The sequence below is a fragment of the Dreissena polymorpha genome, chromosome 2 (assembly GCF_020536995.1).
Source record: "Dreissena polymorpha isolate Duluth1 chromosome 2, UMN_Dpol_1.0, whole genome shotgun sequence".
Taxonomy (NCBI): domain Eukaryota; kingdom Metazoa; phylum Mollusca; class Bivalvia; order Myida; family Dreissenidae; genus Dreissena; species Dreissena polymorpha.
In genome coordinates, this window is record NC_068356.1 from 96,691,602 (window position 1) to 96,712,536 (window position 20,935).

Here is a 20,935-nt window from a genome sequence, read left to right on the forward strand (position 1 = left end):
TGGATACATGGACACCTTCAACGGGACGACAACAAAACTGTACCTGCTTTTTTTTTTTGAAAGGAAGTAGTTAATAAAATTATTGTTAACAGCTTTTTAAGTCTTGTTGTTTAAGAAGTTTTGCAACATTTAAGTGGATAAACGGTTGTTTTAAATTTGAATCTTCAGTAATGCATTCTTTATTAAATGATGTAATCTTATTTCTTTCAATATAGTGTAAATAATAAGAACATAATTATCCTTTGTATACAAAATGAAAACCAAGTTTACTGTTCTATTAATCATTATTTATTTATCTTGTTCTTTTGTCAAAAATATTACAGGGGCATACATACATTATTTCTTAAATAAAAGGGGCAGTTCTTAGAAAATTAACATGTATTTTAGCAATGCATATTCAACCTTTTTCCACATTTATAACCAGCAACAATATGTAAGTATTATAATGTAACACAAATTAATACTATGAATTTACTACTGATTTTGCCGTGCCTGTCATCAAATAAACATGTTTTACTGAAAGTTTCTTAAAAGATGTTATGTGCAAGACTTAATCAATCATTTAATAAATATTTGAGCCTCGCTCTTGGAAAAGGGGGTTTAATGCATGTACTTAAGGTTGTCCAAGATAAGGCTGTGCAGACTGCACAGGCTAATCAGGGGCAACACTTTCCGCCTTATATGGATTTTCTCTAAGAGACTCCCTTTCAACAAAAAATACAATAAAGCAGCAATGGTCTGCCTGATTGGTATGATCAGCACAGGTTAATCTCGTACGACAATTTACGCACATGCATTAAGCCCCATTTTCCCAGGGCAAGGCTCACCTATTTAGGTTTTAGCTGACCATATGCTCTTTAACTTTTGAATCATGATGCAGTTTCATTAATAATGTATTATGAGTCGTTTTTAATTGATGCATATTCTTTTGTTCAGTGTTGAAATCATCATGTATTATAATAAGGTGTTCACTTAACATTCTTGCAGTAATGTTTTGCTGTGTAATATACATGTAATAATAAATCAAAATTGAACAACTAGCTTCTTATTATGCCCCCCTTCGAAGAAGAGGGGGTATATTGCTTTGCTCATGTCGGTCTGTCGGTCTGTCGGTCGGTCGGTCCGTCCACCAGGTTGTTGTCAGACGATAACTCAAGAATGCTTGGGCCTAGGATCATGAAACTTCATAGGTACATTGATCATGACTCGCAGATGACCCCTATTGATTTTGAGGTCACTAGGTCAAAGGTCAAGGTCACGGTGACCAGAAATAGTAAAATGGTTTTTGAATGATAACTCAAGAACGCATACGCCTAGGATCATGAAACTTCATGGGTAGATTGATCATTATTTTCAGATGACCCCTATTGATTTTGAGGTCACTAGGTCAAAGGTCAAGGTCACGGTGACCCGAAATAGTAAAATGGTTTTCGGATGATAACTCAAGAACGCATACGCCTAGGATCATGAAACTTCATAGGTAGATTGATCATGTCTTGCAGATGACCCCTATTGATTTTGAGGTCACAAGGTCAAAGATCAAGGTCACAGTGACCCGAAATAGTAAAATGATTTTCGGATGATAACTCAAGAACGCTTTTGTCTAGGATCATGACACTGCATAGGTACATTAATCGTGACCCGCAGATGACCCCTATTGATTTTCAGGTCACTAGGTCAAAGGTCAAGGTCACAGTGACAAAAATCGTATTCACACAATGGCTGCCACTACAACGGACAGCCCATATGGGGGGCATGCATGTTTTACAAACAGCCCTTGTTTCTTCATGTTATTTATTAAAACAGTTTAAACCAAAACAACAAAATCCATAACATAATGAACACAAAACATAATACTCTATATTCATGAAACAAAACTATGATTGATAACATTTTGAATAAATGTTTCCAACTTTCAACATTTGACAGATCAAATTATTTCTGAATTCCACCAATTTTTTATTTATGGATAAACAGCACTTTATCATCTTTATGACAGTTTATGTAAGGCTATTACAATAAATGGTTGTTTATAGACTGATAAACAATGGAAAACAATACATAATCTATATATAGCATTGTGCTTTGATGTCATTGTTAATGGAACATAAACAAATGTGGTGTGCAGCACGCACTCAACATTGACTATGGTAGCTTATACCTAAAAGAGTCAATAATTCCTGTTCATAGTCTTTACTTGTGACAAAACATCAGGAAAATGCTGAGCCCAGTGTTTATTTAGCTATTTGCCAGACAAGGTTTTCACAAATTCTTCTGTTTCAGAGTGACCTATGATCAAATACTTTGGATCCTCTATTGTAATAACAAAACAATTAATTCACCATGTTTGATCATGGGTATCCAATAAAAAACTTAACACAAATCATGATACATAACACCTATAAGAGTCAACAATTCCTGTTAATGGTCTTGACTTGTGACAAAAAAATCTGGAGCTTGGCCCATTTTTTATGTAGTTATTTGCCAGACAAGGTTTTTACTTATTCTTCTTTTTCAGAGTGATCTATGATTGAATACTTTGGATCCTATATTTTTATAACAAAACAATTAACAAAATTCACAATACCTTACACACTTAAAACTCAAATACATACTCTCATGGCATTTCAGGGCACTTGTATGCTATGTTCATCAGTATTTTATCAATGATATTTCTGCCCTATGTTTATACGCAGTTCACTTATTAAAATCACATTTTATTACCATGATGATGACAGGACAGTCGACCATAATGTCACACATTTGGTCACGCCTTCATATTACACAAATAAATTCAAGCATCATTTCAAATACTAAAGTCATCTACTGACTGAAAAAACAGCCAGGGTCACACATGCACTTTCATACTCAATGGTATACATCCTATAAAACCATGCTGCCAAATTCACACATGTTCCTACCCATAGTCAGTTATAATTGATTTCAGCTTTGTCAATTTTTTAATTCATAATAATGGTATGTTGAAGTTAGTTAAAACAACATAGTTACATACACCATGTACCAATTTGTATGAGTAAATCTTCATATTGTTTCCGGGTTGCTTGCCCTTGACCTATTGGATATTGCAGCTCCTCATTAGCCGCAGGTGGATATATAAGGGGCAATTGTAGAGGCAATCAGCTTTGGATAAGCTGAATCAACAAGGAACTTTGATCGAAGGGTTTTTTCCTTGATGATCTCGGTGTACTCAGTGCATGTACGTGTATCCCTTCTTTTCATTGATTGGCACCACCGTCCAATTGTTGGCTGCCTTCAATTTACTCTGAAATAACATATAAGCATATTTGTAATTTTGAAATGTACACTAAAACTTATCATAAAAACTATGTATGAAATTTGTTTGCTATTTTAAACATTATTTTATTTATATCATGCCAATCAGGTAACATACCAATACTTTTCTGGGCTACTTGATTCACCAGTATTAACTTATGAACCTACCAATACTTTTCTGGGCTACTTGATTCACCAGTAATAACTTATGAACCTACCAATACTTTTCTGGGCTACTTGATTCACCAGTATTAACTTATGAACCTACCAATACTTTTTTGGGCTACTTGATTCACCAGTATTAACTTATGAACCTACCAATACTTTTCTGGGCTACTTGATTCACCAGTATTAACTTATGAACCTACCAATACTTTTCTGGGCTACTTGATTCACCAGTATTAACTTATGAACCTACCAATACTTTTCTGGGCTACTTGATTCACCTGTATTAACTTATGAACCTACCAATACTTTTCTTGGCTTCTTGATTCACCAGTATGAGCTTATTATATGATTAAGTTATCATACTTGAGTCACTAACTGACAATTACTGTACTAGTAGAGATTGGAGGTGAATGGCATTGAAATAATTTCATGACCAATCACCATGCAAGTTATCTGAACGGTTCAGAAAACAAACCAGCTATCGGATATCCTCTGGTTTGCATAACATAAAAAGTTCTGGTAAAAAAAATGATAAAGCAATTATATTACCAAGGAACTTTAGGAAGCACATAGAATCTTAATGAATATAAATATATTATTTTATCAATTAAAATATGCTAAGACAGGGTTGTTTGCATACTCTAAGTAAGATGTTATCTCTCCAATTCCTGACACATGACCAGGTGTGGTACTTCCTTGTGACACAAATGACAGGCCAGGACCTGGCGGGGGCTGATGACCGTGCATAGGTGAAGAAATGTTGTTCTAACATTATGATGAACAGTCAAACTTGCAATAGTTTGGCCGGCACGTCTTCCTAAATACCTTAAAAAGAAGGTTTGTTTTATAATATAAAATTGATCACGTATCAATTTAAAGAAACAACAAATTTGATGTTAAAATCAGGGAATAAACTGTATAATCATATTATCATATCATGATAATTGGTTACATAATATAACATATACATTTGCATACCAGTATATTTTATAATATAATATATACCGAATAAATAAATAATTCATAATTCATCATTTACCATTAATTTCATGCTTCATTTGACTCGTGTTGGAGAGTTCCTTAAAAGTTATAACGAATTCATTAAATTGATACGAACATCTTGGCATAGACCAGTTGAATGTTATTGTTTACATTCGGGATTTTCCGCGCATGCGCACTGACTGGTTGGCAAAAACACTGGTTACAGTAACGAAAAACATGTATAAAGGGCTTTTGTTTAGTTAATAAATTGGTAATAAAACCGAAATAAACATTAAAACTATTTAAAAATTGTGCCAGTATATCATATTTAGTACCAAATAAATTTATATTCACAAATAAAATGTCCTCTTCATAAAAATACAAAGTAGTTATAAGCATAGAGTAAACGTGATCGGAAGACTAAATACTGACAATTCCATAAAACAAAACAATAAATTAGCCGAATTCTTTCTGATAGTGAGACTTAAAGCATATTTCAACAATAATAAAACATATATTAATTATATTATAATTATAAGTGGTGTGGATAGTGTTATTTTACATCAGCGATCGATAGTGTCAGAGGTGCAGTTAATCAATTATAAAGCAATTAAGCCCTTAAAAGCGGAATATATTACAATTTTTAAATATTGTGTTAATTTTATTTTACATTGAATGAATTTTTGTTTCGTTTACATTGAATGACAATAGTAATACAATTTAGCATACAAACGGAAAACCCCTGCATATTATGCAAATTGAACTGTCGTTGCATGTATATTTAAATCTCTTTACTAGTAATAAGGAGTGATAAAAATCTAGCGTTTTATGAAAAATGCATATATGTTATTTATTTAACGCAATTATTTTTTACCCTATTGTGATTGCTTGTGTTCATGATGGTGTTTCGTACACTGCAGTAATTTACAATCTTTACACGTAATAGCGGAATTTACTTTTGCCGGTACCCGTTAAATACCTTAATTGCGTAGCAGTAAAATTGCACAATATTTTAAATGTATAGTTATTAAACAATGTATTATTATGATTAATCTGGCTAATAAATATACACACTACTTCCCGTTAATCCATTTCCGACAAATGTCTTCTTTTTTTAAATGTTTAAATATTTTATTGAAGCAACTGCTCAGTATTTTAGCTTTTAATTTGGCTTAAATGACTGCTCTATTAATATGCCAAGAGATGACATGGAGGTATAGTAGCTTGTGTTTAACGACCAGACACTGATCTGCCACATGTGGTTTATGCAGGGACCCAAGTATAGGTCCCTGGGTTTATGACACCATGTTTTCTTTGTAATTGTTTGGACAGTATCCGATCATAACGAGATAATCGGGTGGTGATGAACAATAATGGTGCAATTAAACACCGGGATATAAATGCTGCAACAAAGATTGTCAAAATTAGTGTGAACAATTAAATAAAACAATTACATTAATCACGAGAATTTAATTAATGTGTAACAAGGTAAGTTTTCTTCAAAGACCTATAAAATACATTTTATGGGTCTTTGTTTTTTTCCAGACATATAAAGGTTCAAATCAGTTACCCTATGTTGCGTACATAAAATTGACCTATTGGTTGTTTGTTATCATCCTTATTTGTTTTCGTTCATTAAATGTTATTTATTCTGAAAGAATTTCAATTTCTGAGAATGTTTTAACTAAAAATGGTCGCGAAGAAGTGCCAAGTAGAGAGATTTTTGTGGTTAAAACATATCGAGCTCTTAGAGATTGTGTTTTACTTCCGAGTTCGTTGTTAGTAAAAACAAATAACAATATAATCGTTCCAAAGATGCATTTTCTTGCATGCTAATGTTTTATTCAGACATAATAAGTAAAATTATATTTGATAGTGTGCATGATTATCCTTAAAACGATGACTTCGTCAACATTCTCTATATGCGCTGATATGAATTCTACCTCTTTTTGCCAACCAGTGGGCGGAGCCTAAACTTTGCAGGTGCGCGTGACGTCACTCGTCAACTGGTCTATAGACGAGTTAACGCGTGACGTCACACGCACCTGCAAAGTTTAGACTCCGCCCACTGGTTGGCAAAAAGAGGTGGAATTCATATAAGCGCATGTAGAGAAGGTTGACATAATCATCGTTTTTATTGATATTCATGAACTGAATCAAATATAATGTTACTATTTATGTCTGAATAAAACATAAGCATGCGTGGAAATTTATTTTTGGAACGATTATATTGTTGTTATTATTTGTTTTTACTAAAATCGAGCTCCGGAGTGGAACACTATCTACGACCTCTGTATCACTGTATGTGATTACTACAAAAATCTCTACTAAACGCATCTTCACGTCCATTTAAGATACAAAATTTCAGGAATAGAAATTCTTTTAAAATAAATTAAATTTAATGAAAGAACACAAATAAGGATGAAAACAAACAACAAATAGATCGCTTTTTGTTCGCAACATATAGTAACTTATTTTAACCTTAATATATCTGTACAAACTTAAATTGTTACACAACAAATAAATTCATAAATCTAATTGTTTTATTTAATGGTGCACACCAAATTTGACACTTTTGTTTCAGCATTTCTAACCGTGTTCAATTGCACCGTTGTTCGTCACAAGCATATTATCTCGTTATGATCGGAGACTGCCCAGACAATTACACAGAAAACATGCCGGTGTCAATAACATAGGGACCTATACTTTAATTGGGTCCCTGCATAGACCACATGTGGCAGACTTTATGATACCTCCATGTCATCTCTTGTCATATTGAGCAGTCATATTGAGCAAACCAAATATTAAAGCGAAAATACGTAGCATTTGCTTTAATAAATAATATAACATATTAAAAAAAGAAGATATTTGTCCGAAACGGATTAACGGGAACATGTGTATCTATATGTTAGCCAGTTTAATCATAATAATACAGTGCTTTATAACTTTAAATTTAAAATATTGTGCAATATTACTGCTACACAATTGATGTATTTAACGCGGGTACCGGCAAATTTCAACTCGGCAATTTAGTGTAAAGATTGTACGTTCTTGCAGTGCACGTAACACCATCATGAAACCAAGCAATCACAATGGATAAACAATATTTGCGTAAAATAAATTAAATAAATATATATATATTTATCATAAAATGCTAGATTGTTACATGCATCACTCCTTATTACTTGTTAAGAGATTTCAATATACATGCAAAGACAGTTCAATTTGCACAAGATGCAGGTTTTATTTCCATTTGTATATTAAAATTTATTAATATTGTAATTCAATGGAAACGAAACAGAAAATTCATTCTATGGAAAAGAAAATTACCACAACATTTAACGATTGTAACGTATTCCGTTTTTTATGGCTTTGTTTTATAATTGATTAAATGCGCCCCTTATAATACACTTTCGGTCGCCGATGAACAATAACCATATCCACACCGTTTATAGTTATAATCAAATTAATATATGTTTTATAAGTTTTGAAATATCATTTTTTTAAGTCTTACTTTACAAAAGAATACGGCTAATTTATTGTTTTGTTGTGTGGTATTGTCAGTATTTAGTCTTCCGACCACGTTTACTCTGATGCTAATAACTAATTTGTATTTTATAAAGAGGAAATTATATATATGAATATACATTTATTGGTACTTAATATGATATATTTGCACTATTGTTTAAGAGTTGTCATGTTTATTTCGGATTTTTTATCGTTTAATTGACTAAACAAAAGCCCTTTATACATGTTTTACGTGACCGTAACTAGTGTTTTTGCCAACCAGTCAGTGCGCATGCGCGGAAAATCCCAAATGTAAACAATAACAATTAACTCGTCTATAGGGGCATAAAGGCTTATTTTTAAAACGCGCAATGAACAAATTATGTTATCAGCGCGTATCTGGTTTCGTTGCAGAATAAAATATCCATACAATAAAACTAAATACCTATCCAAACTTTTGCTAAAATTCCTTTGTAAACAGGCAACACTTGCCAAAAACTAAACGTAGCTTCTAAAATATGACTTACAATTCTTGTGTTTAAGCCATTACCCTGTCTTCGTCTCTTCCAACGATACTCCTATGGTTCTGCAAACACTCAGTCTTGTCGCCAAGATTGAATAAATTCGAGCGATGTCGCTGGCTCCGGCTTTTGTTTCTCTTTTTGTATATTTTCGATCACAGAAATGAGATGCATTATTTGTAAACCAAAAGCGGATAAGCGCAGCGCGCATGAGCATGCTGCATTCTGGTATACTAGTTGGGATCCCATTCACAATTTCTGACTAAAATTAACTCATTTCGCGTCTGAGACGCTTTATAATTTTTAGGTTTTCAAATCGTCAAAAGTTGCATTTTATGGAAATTTTAGAGCATGGAAACAATTTGGTATTTTTTTTTAAAAGCAAATATTATAACTACAATGAAAATTTGCAAACCCGAAACAATTTTTTTCAATTTTGTCAATTTATTAAAGTGTGAACAAGTCCCTTTAAATAAACATAAATAGTTTTCGGACCCATACTCAATGAGTATAACGTAAGGAAATGTAAACATGAAGTTGTATTATTTATAACTTGTTGGTTTCCCAGAATCTATTTTAAGTCTCTTGTTGGAGCATGCGCATTACATTACCATGCCTCGCCCGTTGTGGTCATAATGCACTAAATAGTTTCCCTATATAATTCAATGTGAAAGCGACAACTTTGAGCGAAAATAAATGCATTATTTTGCACATAGAGACCCACATAACCATACCTTTTCTTAAAGGCCATTCTAAGCGGAATCGATTTATGCAATAAAAAAGATATGTCATGTACAATGCAAGAAAGAACTTGACACAAATCAAAATCGACTGTTTTTGCAACTTTTTTTTCCGCCGAATCTTAGTGGAATGTAACCTTTTCTAGTGCAATGGTTTACTATAGTTTTCAAGTGTATCATATTTCAGGGATTCAGTAGTGAACACCTATTCATGCCCTACCATTATCTCCGCAAGATAACACCCGAATAATGGTAAAAAGTGTAAAACATGCCTTCCTGTCAACTATGATATTTTTTTAGAGAGTACAGCCCTAAATGAAGCGATCATTTAGTGTATTGTAACCTTGTAGTTTTCTGCCTCCCTAATCAAAGTGTCACAAGATAAGCGAATACAGTGCATCAGAATACAATTGATGAAGTTATGGCTGTTCAAAGCGATGCATCCCGTTTTCGGATGATTTTGAGTTGGATACCTTGTTATATATATATATTTGATAGCGAATTTTTCTTTCAGAAAAGTTGATTATTCGTTATAATATGATTATTTATCATTCAATACGATATTTTCATTAATTAATATCATAGCCACACGCTAACCACCTGTGTAAAGTGCTAGGGAATTAAACTGCTGTATTTTGCAAATTGACACAGCCGGTAAGAGACTGTACTTTTGGGCAAAAAACACACTGATACCAAATATCTGAATTTGTATTAGTTTTAAATATCATAGGTTATGGTATTACACAATACTCGATGCATTAATTTTGTTAGGTTAGCACTATTAAAATTAGAAATGAGAAGTTTAAGTTTTGTAAAGTAAAAAAAAAACATAACTTCCTAATGAAAGATAAATGGGTAGTAAAAGCTTTGTATTTTAATATAAAAAAAAGTTTATCAAATCCCAGTAATGTTTTTAAGGTCCAGAAAGTTTCTTCACTTTCGCACTTGTGTTTAATTCATGTTTTTGTGGCAAAATGTACACCTTGGACTTAGCTGTCAACAGTTTAAACTAGTAGATAGGAGGCTCGTACTATTTATATTATACTCGACATTATTGTGTCCAGTTCAACGGCGACATTTGCATGCAAATGTTTGATATTTTAACTTTATCAATACCAACATGTTTATTGCATAGTTTTACCAAACGTACGCATACCGGCGACATTTCACATCCTGATGTAGATGCAGCTGAGATATAAAATTACTAAAATCACTAAAATCATCTGTGATGCAATTACTCAGTTCAGGGGAAAATTAACAGTTCCATCTGTGTCTTTAGCCGACACGACTTGACAGACGAACGATGATATTTTGTTTACCATAAACCAATCTAATAACGCAAAGCGTTATAACAGCGTTTGTCATAAAATACGTAGGCTAAATTAAGCTAAGTCAATTAATAAATATGTGTGCAGCAAATGTGTTGCTGCGGGCGCAAAATAAAAACATAAACTATTTTTATTTCATGTTAAGATTATTAGGTGCTGGAAATCCGACGAACATTTAATCAATTTGCTGTGGCCTTATATGGAAATGTGCTGTTTATCTCGTGGACTGTGTATCCTTATTTTGAAGTTTGAAAATTGAAACTACTTAAATTTAAACAAAATATATTCGAGTGTAACTTCATCGTTGTTATTACATATTCGAGGTAAAACAAATTTGTTTTTTAAAAAAAGAAGATTTGTTTAACTTCAAACAGACTTCGAGCCAGGAGATGGCGGTGATCACAAAACGGAGGACTGTGCTGTTTTCAGCTATGGCGCTGATTATTCTTGGGCCGATTTCCCATGCTCCGTCCAAAAATATGTGCGTATTGAACAGATAAATATACAAAAGAAAGTTCATGTTAATCAGGTACCTTTATTAAAGATACAAGAAAAAATGTAAAAGACATAGTGATAATATTTTAGCATTAATGGATTTGTATATTAACTTTTATGTCCTCTCCTATTTTACAGGGGACACGGTGAGGGAGAAATTGTCGGATGATGCGCGAGATACGCAGCAATAAACAGTCCAGCCTTCATGACTGCATGGCTATTTTTTTTACTTGTAATTTGAAAGGAAACACATGTTTGCACTTGTACGTATTTGTTATATTTTCATTATGTATTCCATAGTTAAACACACAGCGAATATTATCATTACCGAAAAAGGAAACAAAAACTAACATGGCATGTATACGTCCTTAGACAGGGTTTGTTTATGTCCATTTACTATTGATCCTGACACAAGAAATTAATTGTCTTCAATAAAGGCGACATTGATATGTGGCATATTTTAATATTAAGAAATGAACAACCACAAAGATACTAGAAATGATTGGTAAGTGACCCATCATTGAATTACAACATATGACAGTATACTGTATTATCACATAACTATGTACACATTGCCCTGTCTGTGCGGAACAAAAGTCACTTATTATAACACAAATTGTAAAAGCAAAGATGATCTACATATCCTCTTTGCAAGATTGGCTGGGGCAAAGCACTATAATAAGAACGTTTTCGTATGAATTATACATTTGCATTATATGTGCTACAAATTGTGTCATTAAGTGAAACATTACAGTGAAAGATTGTTACTATACTTCTATTTAAATGCTTTTAACAGTAACCATAGAGCATACGTTTTAGTACACAATTTAAAATGATTTCAGTTCAGTAGGGAACCAACATTTCAATAATTTAAAAAATAACCTAATAAAAACACTTGAAGCAAATCATAAGTTAGGAAAATATTTTAATAATTTTGGAAATTCTGGAATTTACCATTTGCTTTAAAGCTAACTTCTTGTGATTCTCATACCAGACGGCTCGGTTACAAGTCCAGAAAAAACTGTAATTAATGACAGTTTATATCCTCCTCCTCCTTCTCCTCCTCCTCCTCCTTATCTTCATCATCATCAGCATCATCATCATCATCATCACAGGCTGTCAAGTGACCTTTTTTCAAAAAGTAGGAAAAAATAGGAACTACTTTTGCAAGAAGAGTAGGAAAAAAGTAGGAAAAAGTAGGAACTTTTCCCTCAAAAGTAGGAATACATAATACTTATTTTTTAGACACAGGTCCAGGAAACATAGCTTGAAACAGAGCAGGAGTGCCATCACATGTTCTGTATGGATACCCACTTGAAGCTACCTTAAGGGCCCAGAAGATTTCAGCCTTTTGTACCTGTTCTTTGTGTGATGGATGTACTTGCATACAGATAGATTTATCCCCACAACCCTGAGAGCTGCTTGGCTTTTGGGCACTTCCAAACAAACGCTTTTGTGAATTATCATGCATGTATTTCATGTTTTCCTTGTGTTTTTATCCATCTGCATGACTTATAAGTTGATTAGCACCAGAATTACTACAAGATGGACTTCATTCAGACAGTACAATATCTTGCAAACTCATTGCCGGTATCTCTCTTGCACCATGATCCCAGTGTTTTTCCACTGTTGTCCAACTTCTCCATCCATGAAGGGTTAAACTTTGTTTTCCCACTAGGAATTTTAGCACTTATAGTGTATCTATGATAATTAAGTTTCAAGCAAAGCTACCCTGATAAAGAAGTATACATGTAATTAGATGCTGTTCATTTTGGTGTATCATCAAATAAGTGGTTAGAGGTCTTCTGTGTATCGATATAAAAATGGTAATTATATTGTGCATGTTATATCCTTAAGCAGAAGACCAAATTTATTTAGTGATACACCAACTTGTTGTACAAGATTAATACTAGTATATAAAGCAGTGTAAATGCTCTGCTACAGCTACATTGTGAAACCTTTAAATTGACAATAGGGTGCAGTTATAATGACTTAAGTTACATTCAAAATGACTGGTCATTGCAGAGCAGATTATGCAACTGGAGATAGGACCTTATCACCTGACATCTTTTATGACAGCATTGATTGGGCAATGAAACAGTTGCACTACATTGTTTATTCCAGTTTCAAATAATGGCTTTTATATTTTTGATGACTTTGCGGGAGTGTAATAATGCCGTTTAATAATTTTAATACTTCGCTTTAACACCTTGAAGTTACCTCACTAGCTATGGCATCATTAGACAAGAATTGTGTTTGTCCGAAACACAATGCCCACTATTGCGCAGCTTTGAAATAAAATTTCAATATATCATTTGGCAGGTTTAGAAATTATCTCCCTTTTAAAGCTTATTACTTCCCTTGGATTGTATTTTTTAACTTTTGACCTTGAAGGATGACTTTCACCTTTCACCACTCAAAATGTGCAGCTTCATGAGATACACATGCATGCCAAATATCAAGTTGCTATCTTCAATATTGCAAAAGTTATGGCCCATATTAAAGTTTTCGGACGGACACACACACAGACAGACAGACAAACGGACTGACAGTACAACTGCAATATGCCACCCTACCGGGAGCATAAAAATGTATCAGGGCATTTAGGCTCTGTGCATTTATCTTTAATTACTAAACATGATGTACATATGATATCAATAGAACATCATATCCGTTGTCATGTAATACAGAATTTATTACATTATATTTGTAAATGATGAAAACTCGGCAAAGCATCAGTTTTATCTTTTTTCCAATAACTTGTGTAATAAATTCCATATTACATAACCACTCATACAAAACATGTATCTCTATATCTCTACATTCCAAACAGCAATATCATGTAAACATGCATAAGGTTTGGTCAAATTGTTGTCAATGGAAACAAAATAAAACTGGAATAAACAATGGGTTCCCTCAGCTCTTGCATCACTGGGAACTGTGTAAGGCAGTGAAGTCTGCAGTGTACAAATGCTAAGGAAGTAAACAAGGCACTATTGTTACTTCAAAAAAAACTTGTCAATAATTTTAAAAGTTACATAAGAAATAAATATTTATGCTCCTGAAGAGGTGCTAGCAGACAGCCAGCATGGGTTGTTAGGTCTCATCTAGATGAATGCACATTAACAGGGATACAGTCATGCCATAGATTCATTCATCCTGCAAGTTTACTAAATAAACTCTTTAAAAAAAAAAATTCTCCATTGAAAATGAAAAGGTAGGAATAGTAGGAAGATTTGGTAAAAAAATAGGAAAAAGTAGGATCCTGATGAAAAAGTAGGAAATAGTAGGAAAAAGTAGGAAAAAGTATGACCGCTTGACAGCCTGTCATCATCATCACTGCTATCACAACCATCCTCCTCCTCCTCCTCCTCCTCCTCCTCCTCCTCCTCCTCCTCCTCCTCCTTCTCCTCCTCCTCCTCATAATAATAATAATAATAATAATCATCATCATCATCATCATCATCATCACTGCTATCACAACCATCCTCCTCCTCCTCCTTCACCTTCTCCTCCTCCTCCTCCTCATCATCATCATAATAATAATGATCATCATCATCATCATCATCATCATCATCACTGCTATCACAACCTTCCTCTTCCTCCTCCTCATCCTCCTCCTCCTCCTCCTCCTCCTCATCATCATCCACGGGAAGGAACGTACACTCTTTCTCGTTTTGTACCCAGCGGCCACCTCTCTCAAGGGTTCCATGGAGCACAGTTTTGCACAGTGAGTCGTGCCTGGTCCAAACCAAGCCAACTTTCGTCTGTTGACGGTCTCTAGAAGTTTTATTGTAGGCCAACACGTGCTAATGTCATGTTTCGGGCGTATTTGTGTTTATTGTGTTCAAGGTAGGAGATGTGGAGCAATCTCCAGAGACTTTTGTGTTGAAAAGCGTACTGTGCTCTGTGTCCGCTTGAAGCCTCCAGGTCTCGCAGCCGAACCGTAGGATGGAGACTACGAGGGAATATAGAGCCAGAACCAGATGAATAGGCAGCTGATGGAGCTGCTTGTCCATAATCTGCTCCGTCAAGCCATCTCTGCAGTTGCCATGACATTTTTTATTTTGACCTCAGCAGTGCTGTGTCCATCCTTGGATAAGGTTGCTCCTAAGTACCTGAAGGTGGACACTTCTTCCAGTATCTCGACGATCATTGTTATGTCTGCGCCGGTTTTGTTCGTTATATTTACCATGATCTTCGACTTTGCCGTGCTGACCTCCATCCTGTATGCTCTTGATCTTTCGTAGAGCTTGTTTTCCACTGTGTTCACAACTCTGAATCCAGCCTTCTCTTCTGTAAGCAAATTGTGCAGTAATTATCGTACAGCTTGAGGTTGCCCTTTTTAGATAGGGGTTGACCAGAGACTGGGTTCATTCCTTAAGCAACTTCTTCACTTCCAAGATCTTCTGGCATATGCCGTTATTGCTGCAGTCGTTGCCTTTCATCCACGTTTGATCATCAGTTCAGAAGGGACCTTGTCCATTCCCGGCGATTTTCCTGCCCTCAGAATGCGCACTGCTTCCGTCACCTCTGCTTTTGGTATTAGCGGACTTTCGTCGTCGGCTTCAGGTCTGTGATCATTGTAAAGAGGCAGGGTCTGGTTGAAGCGGTTAGTTGAAGAGGTTTCTGCAGTCTTCATTGCACCTGTTTGGAAATGCAAAACTCTCGCTGAAAAGGTTCCCGTCAGCATCTGTTATAACACTTGCTGGCTGGTCGTAGTGAGGGTGTTGAGGATGCCGTAGGCATTCTTACTGTTGCGTGTTGTCATATTTTGTCAATGGTGATATATTGCTCATCAGTCCACTCCTCCTAGAGGCCTATTTCATCTTCTTCCTCACCTCCCTGTTTGCTTTCTGGCATTCCGTCCTAGACTCCTTTATGGTGTACTTTTCATGCCTCAGCTCTCTTTTCTTGTCGCTGTGTTTTATGATCTCGGCGGTCACCCATGGCTTCTTCTTCCCTCTCTCTTTCTCAAGATTTTTTTTCGACCGATGACAGCAGGACTTCCTTGATGTTTTTGGTTATGGTGTCGATGTCATTATTTACGATGTTTAGGGCTGCAAACTTACCCACTATCTGTGCTTGAAATGTCAAGTCAAATTTAATGAGTGGGTTCTTGGTGATGCGCTTGTTCTTTTGCTACAGATTGATGGCGGTGAGCACTAAATAATGATCATGCCCGATGTCTGCGCAAGGAAACGTTGTTGTGTTCGTCTTGTTTATGCTGGACTTGAATCGTTGTGGAGCCAGTATGAAATCGATCTGTTTTTGTTCATGCCCAGATGGAGCATGCAATGTCGCTGTTTTGGACGGTTTGTGTAGGTGCAGGGTGTTTGCCAGTTTGAGTTAGTGCCATCTGACCAACTGAACAAGTCTCAGCCCTCTGTATTGGTAGGCGTCTGATCCAACCTTGGCGTTTCAGTTGCCTTGGACGTTGATGATGTCTTTCTTCACTGGCCATAATGCGCTCTAAACTCTTCTTCAAATGGTTCAGTCTCCATGTCTGCATAGTCTGATGTAGGTTTGAAGACCTGAATACTGGTGATGTTGTGAGGTCTCGGTGAGATGCTTATAGAGATGAGCCTGCTTGAGACTGGAGTGCAACTGATGACGCCCTTGACTACCTCCTTCCTAACGATGAAAGCAACGCCGATGTTTCGAATTCTCCCCGCTGAACCATATCTTGTTTCCTTTGTCCGTTGATGTTTCTCCAAAGCCTAGAAACCTACACTCGGCTAGTGCGATGATGTTCCAGCGGTTGCGTTGCTCGTGAGTAAGTTCGAGGATCTTGCCGCACGCATGGAGTGTTACGAGTATTACGTTCCATGTTCCTATTGATGCTCCCTTTGTCGCCAGCTGATCGATGGACTAGCTCTATTTTTATTTTGCATCCATCCTAGAGACTTGCAGTAAAGTGCGCGGTCATTTTATTTCGGGCCCCGACCGATCCAGCTCTGTATTCTGTTGTCATTTCCTCATTATTTTCTGTCAGTCGACTTCAGTAACTTTTGGCGGCGCCCGTCTCCTCTCCAAGAGCATGAAGTTAGTCGTTCGAAACGTGCCAGTCCCCTCACTTCGTTTTGCCCGCCAGAAGAAGCGGTTACCAGCCAGGGTGTGGTTGGTTCAAGATTCCAAAACCAGAAGTATAGTGTCAGATGAGAACCAGTTGTGTCCATCATCTCGGAGCAATTGTATTTAAAATTAACCGGTGCATTTCCGTGACTGTTTTTGTATTCTGTATTGATAAAAATCAAAATCATAAGCAAAGCACACAATGAGCAATATAATGGCAAAATATCCGGGTACATTAAAATTAGACAAATACGTCTGCAAGAGTCTTTATAGCGTCCAATCGTCACGGATAAATGCTTTTATCGTCCCATTTCGTAGAATGTAGAATAAAAAATAGTACTCATAACTGCGATTTTCTAGATTGAAAAGTTTTGTTTCAGAAAAGTCGACATGTTACTGTTGCTTTAGAAAATTCTCCAAGTGTAAATTGAAAACGCTTACATGGCGATAACGTAACGTATAATTCAAAAAACGGAAAGCAAACAATAATGGGAATACTATTTTGTCTAGAATGCATAAATCTCCGATGTAGCTTGCAGAACTTGCTTTTAAGCTCTGATAATTTCAAATGGGTTGTCTTTAACCGCCCAATTTAATGTTATCAAAGCGTGAAGGCAGTTTCTTAAATCTAAATCAAAGCTAAATTCATTCTGGACAAAATAGCATTTCCATTATTGTTTGTTGCCCAGTGGGATCATTATTTTTACGACGAAGCCGTGTAAGCGTTTTGAATGAAGAAATGCGTTAGTGTATATCAAGATTCTCAAGCAAAGCCTATACTATATTGTGTAATTGTATATCATACATTTAAATGCAAATCTACCATGCATAATGAGGCTGACTTAATCTGGTTATTTGTCCCTGCCAGTGTGCGTCAAATGCTTGCAAGTGGATCTGTAGTCCATTATCGCTTGAAAATATATTTTTGTTATAATCAGTGAATTGTTTTTCGTATGGACAGGGCAGTGTGAACATAGTTAATACTGTCTTGAGTAGTTATTCAATAATTGGTTATTTAACAAACATTAAAATTATATTTGAGGGTTTTTATCGGTAAATATTTTAATATGTCACATCGATATTTCTTAAATTGAAGACATTAAATTTCTCGTTTAATTTTAATGACCAATATTTAAAAGACATGTTGATTCACTTCAGATTGAAAATAATCCTGCAACCTCGGGATATACCAACGGAGGGGTAATTTTGAATTGCGTAATGCCTTCCATGTCGTTTAGACATTAAAATATTGTAAAATGCAATATGTTGTGTGTGTCTTTCCATTAATGCAGGTTTCACCGATTTCGTCATAATAAAAATATGTTGAAATGTGATGAAAAATGGAAAACATAATATAATGAGCAATATGATGTCTTTTAGCAAAACTGTTCTTGATTTATGCACAAGTTCCTTATTTTGCATCTAATTATCATATTCATTGTGTGCTTTAACATAAAATAACGTATGAAAAACAAACAAACACACGCATACGTTAACATGATTTTTTTGTTACCCAAACTACAAGTCAACATTAAAATAGACATGCAGTTATGAAGGCTGGACTGTTTATTCAGTGCTTGTCGCGCATCATCCGACGATTTCTACGTCCCCGTGTCCCCTGAGAAATGAGAGTGAAAAAAATAGTTACGATGCACCTAAATCTATTCTGAAATAATATCATGTATATCATAAAACTTCTTCTAGGATCATCAGCAAAGATAGCAGATAAACGTAGACTTTCTTTTGTGTCTTTATCTATTAAATACGAACAATAAAGCCTTTTAAGCTAAACAAAACACATTTGTGACATTTTTTGTACACGATACAAAAGCGATGCACTGCTTAGGTGTAGTACCGGCTTTCATACGCCACAAAGTGGGGGGAAGAGCATTGGAGATCGACCCAACGATACTGAACACCATAACCAAACACAGCGCAGTCCTCAGCGTAGTGATTACCGGCATCTCCCGGCACGAAGTCTGTAAGAAGTTAACGAAATATTCTAAAAAGAATTTTATATTACAAAAGTAAAAACTCTCAAGTTCTCCACTCAATAAACGTGAAATTTATATAAAAACGTAAACTAACTTAAATACAATATGATTTAAATCCTCGATATCGGTCGTACACGCGACATGCCGTCTTAACGATGATGACTGATAAGGTGTAATTCAAACCAGCTTTAATTCGCCAATGACCTTTTTGCTATGGAGAATAATTATACCGACGATGCACAGACTGCTAACGATGAGCATTTGTTGTTAATTATTTCGAAATGACCAAGAAAACCTTACTATTTAAAACAGAAAGGACAGCCTTAAAATACAGATGATATAAAAAAATGTATTCCCCATGCTTCCACAACTTGATTACGTATGCATATAGGTATATAACCTGTGTACGTTGCTACATCGTCCGTGTCGAACCATTTCCAAACTCCTTCTACTTCTTCATCTGTAATTCCGACCCACCAAATAGAATCTGTGGTGAAAAAGTATAACCTTGTATATGATATTTTGAAAATAATTACCAAAATAATGATAAGTGGAACAGCAGATATATACTTAAGTAAATTTACATAAGGTAAATACAATTGCCCATAATTATGGAATTTCAACGATTGTTTAAAAACAAATTGATTTGAAACAATCTTAGAAAGGTATTATTAAAGCTATATAACAACTTCTGGTACATAAGTATACTTTGCCGAAAGTTAATATAATTGCATATCGAGTGCACAAAAAATGAATATTTAAACAGAAGAAAGTGTTACTCTTTGCCTTATTCGTTGACATTACACAGAGAACATAAACGCTGCTGGCAATCTTAATGAAATTTAATATCATTATTATTTTATGCTCATATCATCTGAATAAAAGACCTAAAACGTTATTTTATCAGGAATGCCTGTATTTGTTTTCAAAAGTTGTGTTACTTGGGTAAATCTTGTTAATTACATGAGACAGATTAAAAAAGGTAGGTTAACGTAATAGAGCCATCCAAGAAGGACCTGGTGGTCATTAGGTAGGGTTGAGTCGATCTTCATGATGCCTTTGAATTAAGTAAATCGAGATCAGATTGCATACCAAACACCTTTGCAGTATTCGTAATCTATTAAATTTTATTTTTAGAAACATTAAATATAGAACATGTAAAAATATCATGCTATGTTTTGCCAGATTCACCAAACATTAATAAAACTAACCAGCAGCAATTGATACGATCGCTTTATCTTTGTGACTAATGTTGACCAAGGTGCTCTACCGTACGTCTGTGGTGATCGCCTTATCAATAATGTGTAAGCTAAATGTATACTTTGCTCTTTGGAGTTTCCGCTCAATGCTTCCCACGATGCTCCGCAATGTGACAGGCTCGTATTCATCACCATCACTCTTGCGAATGGAGAGCAGATATATGGCAAGATATTCATCAAGATGGTCGACTGATAAATTGTGGATTGCCTTCGTTTCGCCTTTCTTCGCAAGATATTGTTGAAATCGTCTGACATCTGCCAGTGTTTTCCGGATAGTGTTTTTGTTATCTTCGGCTTCAATGAATTTTTTACATCTTCGGTTGTTATTTCTGTGGCGTCTGATATGTTTTCACTGTTCTCAGTTTTTGATATTGTTTTAGTAAGGGATTCTGAATGACTTTTAGTAAAATTTACATTTGCATTCGTGCTTTCATCGAATTGTTCATTAAACACACTCGGATTTATTCCAAACTGATTGGCAAAGTCTTCCTCTGACATAACAACTTCCTCCATTAAACCGTCCCAAACGATGTCAAACTTACCCCCATTCACAAAGTCTGACATGGTAATGTT